This window comes from Saccopteryx bilineata, chromosome 5 (assembly GCF_036850765.1).
Source record: "Saccopteryx bilineata isolate mSacBil1 chromosome 5, mSacBil1_pri_phased_curated, whole genome shotgun sequence".
Taxonomy (NCBI): domain Eukaryota; kingdom Metazoa; phylum Chordata; class Mammalia; order Chiroptera; family Emballonuridae; genus Saccopteryx; species Saccopteryx bilineata.
The window spans coordinates 124508767-124514073 of record NC_089494.1 but is presented as its reverse complement, the minus strand read 5'-3'; positions in this window follow the sequence as shown (position 1 = coordinate 124514073).

Sequence of the window (5307 nt, the reverse complement as noted above, 5' to 3'; positions counted from 1 at the left end):
CGGCCTAGCTTATGGAAGTCCTGGGTTCAATTCCAGGTCAGGGCATACAAGAGAAGTGCCCATCTGCTTCTCCATCCTTCCACCTCTTGCTTCTCTCCCTCTCTCTCTTTTCTCTTTCTTTCTCTCTCTCTCTCTTCCCCTCCTGCAGCTATGGCTCGACTGGAGCAAGTTGGCCCCAAGCACTGAGGATAGCGCCATGGCCTCTGCCTTAGGTGCTAACTCAGTTGCTGAGCAACAGAGCAACACCCCAGATGTGCAGCATATTACATCCTAGTGGGTATGCCGGGTGGATCCCAGTCAGAGTGCATGTGTGAGTCTGTCTCTGCCTTCCCTCCTCTCACTGAATTTTTTTAAAAAGAAAGAAAGATAAAAAGGAAATACTATTTTTACCTCAGACCCTGAACTCAACCCCATATAAGATGTGACCCTACTGTGTAAATTGGAGAATTAATGTTCTTAAGATAGCAGTTGATTTCGTGAGAGAGGATTGGGTCTCCTGGGAAAAAAGCATAGAGTGAGATGAGGAGAGGACCGAAGTAGCACCCTGGAGCACTCCAATCTTTGAGAGGTGGGTGGAGAAGCAGTTGCTCATAAAACCATGAGCAGAAGTAGTAGAGGAAGAAGAAGGAGGACCAGAAGTGCCCCAAAACCAAAGGAGAACAGAATGCCAAAGTTGTTTCAAGCCTAAAAAAAATAAGAAAAAAGCCTGACCAGGCAGTGGCACAGTGAATAGAGCATCGACTGGGATGCAGAGGTCCCAGGTTTGAAATCCCAAGATTGCCAGCTTGAGCATGGGCTCACCAGCTTGAGCACAAGGTTGCTGGCTTGAGCAAGGGGTCACTCACTCTGCTGTAGCCCCCCAGTCAAGGTACATATGAGAAAGAAATCAATGAATAACTAAGGAGACCAAGGAGCTGCAACAAAGAATTGATACTTCTCATCTCTCTCCCTGTCTGTCTGTCCCTCTCTCTGTCTCTCTCTCTTTGTCTCTGGCATGTGTGTGTGTGCGCATACAACTTTTGCCAGAGTAACTTTAATGGAGTTGCAGACATAAAAATCAAATTTTAATGGGTTAGAATAATGGATGAGAGGTAAGGCAGATGCAACAGGGCTCTAAAAAGTCTGGGAATGAAGGCATGGCCAAAGATTGGGTAGAGCTCAGGGGTTAACAGGTCAAATCCTCCCCCTAAATTTCCTGGCTGTCCAACCATCCTTGAGTTCATTTTCTTTATCTGTAAAATGAGTTTAATAATCTCTGTCTGAGAGAGGTTTCTGAGGATGAAATGAGAGAACAGTCATGACTGTGTTTTATGAAACCAGACAATTAAGAATGAGTTGAAGTTATGGGTGTTCCAGACATTTCAACAAGCTCATCTCCATAAAGCAGAATCAAACAGCAAGCTGAGCACCTGGGCCACACAATTCCATTCCTCATAGAACTGCTGTTACTGACATGCACTTGGGTTACCATTTGAAGAATGTCATAGGAGCAGCCTCTTGAAACCCTTTGGCTCCTTTGTTGAAAAGACATTGAAAATGTTTTTTATTATAATACACAGCCTCATCTCGTTGGGAGTATCCTCTCTGGTCTTAATTGTGTAAGTAATTGTGTTTCTCCTAAACAATTAGCCTCTTTTTACCTTGTGAATAAACTGATCACGTTTCCCTTTTGCAATGGTTAGTAGAAAGCTTAGAAGCAAATGTGTGATCCATCCATTGCATGTACAGAAGAGGCAATGAATGGATTTTTTCCTTTTCTTTCTTTCTTTCTTTCTTTCTTTCTTTCTTTCTTTCTTTCTTTCTTTCTTTCTTTCTCTTTCTTTCTCTCTCTCTCTCTCTCTCTCTCTCTCTCTCTCTCCTCTCTCTCTCTTCCTTTCATTCTCTCTTTCTTTTTTCTTTTGTGAGAGAGGCAGGAAGAGAGAGAGAGAGAGAGAGACAGGAACATCGAGCTCTGCCTGTATGTGCCCTAACCGGGGACCAAACCAGCAACCTCTATGCTTCAGGACAAAGCTCCAACTGGGTGGGTTTTTATACTAGATTCTTCTCCAGTTCTCTTTTATGTCCCTATGCTTCCTAGTCTCTTATTTCAATATCTGTGCCATATGACTTTATAGTATGCATTATTATAGTTTTAAATGGTTTCTGTTACAAGGAAAGACATATCATAAGTAATTATTTCTTGGGGGAATGTTGAATACTTTTTTATATTAATATAATTATAATGTACTTATAAATTATAATATAATATATACATTATTAATGTAAAATTTATTACTATAAATTAATTGTTTATAATTAATGTTATTGATATAAAATTATATTAAATGTTATTGATACATTAATAATTTATAATTATATGTTAATAAAATATCTCTCTAGTCTACCTATATTCCTATGAAACTTAATGTTGTGTACTTTTCTCAACACCAGAGATCATGACAATAATAACATGAATTGAGTCCTTAGTCTGGGCTTGGCTATTTCAAGCGCTTTATATGTATGGATTCATTTAATCATTATAACAACTTCTATTTATGTCCATTTTGCAGATAAGGAAATCAAGGCTCATAAAGATTAAGTAACTTCACCAAAGCCATACAGATAGTAACTTATCTAAGATTAAAATCCTAGTTGTCTGGCTCAACTCTGGCCCTTTCCCCCTGTAGTGGTGGTATAGTAATACCACCTCTTTATAGGCTCAGAGAACATGCAGACAAAATTGCTTATTTTGTTTTTGCTGCTTTGGAGAATGTTGGCAAGAAGAGCTGGAGACAGAGAACAAGGTAGCTAGATTAAAATTTCTTTCATGTAATGAGATAGGCAAAATAGAGCTAAAAAATAATCTATCTAAATATAAATTTAAGGAATACAGATCTCTTTGTTAAATAAAAGGTGAGTTTTAATTAGACTAATCTTCCCTCCGTGGTCTTAAACAGTCCTAATTCTCTTCTTAGGGTGCTAGTTGTCTATATCTTTCATGTGTTTTATAATCATAATCTTAACTTTTTGAAAGAAACTGGATGGAGTAGATATGAATCTATGAGAAAAACAGGATATATATAATAAACATGTCATGCCAAGCATTCCTATTATTTATCAACTCATTAAAGCAAAAAAGTGGTCCGATTGGCATCAGAATATTGAAAACAACAAGAAGATGGTATTGCTGATTCAAGAACTTCTGGCTTCTCATCCTTTATTTCTCCTCTGAGGGTAGTTAACAAGATTATAGTTTTAATCCCTGGTCATGCTTTGCCAACCTGCTATCTTTTAGTACAGGCTTAGGGATATTAATAACATTCTACATAGCTCCATAAGTAGAATAGGAAGCTGTCCTCTTCCTTTCCCTCAAACATCATGATCACTCCTCATCATTCAGAGCCGTGGCAATGTCCCACCCACTCTCCCAAAACTTCTCTGCCTTTCCATGATTTTCTTCTAAATGCTGTTTAGCATCACTTCTACAAAATCGATACTTACCACCTGACATTGTCATTCATATGTGTATACATATGTATATATCAGGCATTAGATATATTGTGCCTGATATATATTATATACATATATATCAAATGCCTTATATATATTTATATACATTATATATGTGTATATGTCTATATATACCAGGCATTAGATATAATGTGTATATATGTGCATATATTATGTATATAAATATTAAATATATTATTTAAATATTATATACATGCAGGATAGGGCAAAAGTAGATTTACAGTTGTGAGTATGCATAATGGTTTATTCTTATATTATTATCTATTAATTATTGTGTTTTCCATATGAACAACTGTAAAACTACTTTGCCCAACCCTGTATGTATCAGGCATTAGATACATTATATATACATATATATTACATATTAAATATATGTGTATAATTAGATATATATCAGGCATTAGATATCTGTATATATGTATCTGTGTGTATACTAGGCATAAGATATATTATTTATAGATAGATAGATAGATAGATAGATAGATAGATAGATAGATAGATAGATATCAGGCATTAGATATAAGTTCCTTTCAGGCAGGAACTGAGTCTCTTTAAACTTACTATGTCCCACATCAGGGGTCCCCAAACTACGACCCTGAGGCCATTTATCTGGCCCCCACTGCACTTCTGGAAGGGGCACCTCTTTCATTGGTGGTCAGCTAGAGGAGCATAATTCCCATTGACACACTGGTCAGTTTGTTGATTTAAATTTACTTGTTCTTTATTTTAAATATTGTATTTGTTCCCGTTTTGTTTTTTTTACTTTAAAATAAGATACGTGCAGTGTGCATAGAGATTTGTTTTATAGTCCGGCCCTCCAATGGTCTGAGGGACAGTGAACTGTCCCCCTGTGTAAAAAGTTTGGGGACCCCTGTCCCACATCATCAAGTACACAGTTAGGGCACCAGAAATGTTTGTTGAATTAATGTATTCAGGAAAGAGGAAGGGAGGGAAAATGAATGAACAAATAAACAAGTGAGTTGAAGGACTTTCTGATCAACCAATCCTGCCTTTTCTTACTGCAATGTTTCTCTAAGGGATCTTTTTCAATATTTTTCCTCAGAATCACCTTAAATAATTGTTTAAAATGCAAAGTCCTAGGCTCCATCTTCAATCCCTCCAACCCAAATGTCTGGAGTTGGGCCCAGGAATTTGCATCTTAACAAGCACCTCAATCGATTCTTTAGCACACAAATCTGAGCCACTGGTTCATCAGAATATGTTCAGAAGATATTTTTTGAATGATTATTGGAATAATCTGGATTCAACATTACTCCCATCTATAGATTTTATAATTCAGCTCAAACAAAATAGCCTAGGAATCACTCTTTTTGTAGGAAATTAACTCTCCGGGAAGAGAGGAACACCCAATGTTGTAAATTACTTGGAGTTGTAAATCGTAAAGCCCATAGTATTGGTATATTATTATGCATTAAATAGAATTCCTGTAGCATCATTTCACTTAGGAGTTATATAACCTGCAGGAAACCCTGAGCTCAGAAACATTCTTGGGAGCAAGCTATGTTGTCGTTTTTTTTTTTTTTTTTTTGGACAGAGACATAGAGACATAGTCAGAGAGAGGAAATTGATGCTGGACCTTAGTTGTTCACTGATTGCCTTGCTTTCTCATATGTGCCTTGACGGGGTGGGGGGAGGCTACTGCAGAGCAAGTGATCCCTTGCTCAAGCCAGCAACCTTGGGCTTCAAGCCTGTGACCCTCAGGCTCAAATCAGAGACCATGGGATCACGTCTATGATCTCATGTTCAAGCCAGTGACCCCGCACTCAAGCTGGTGAG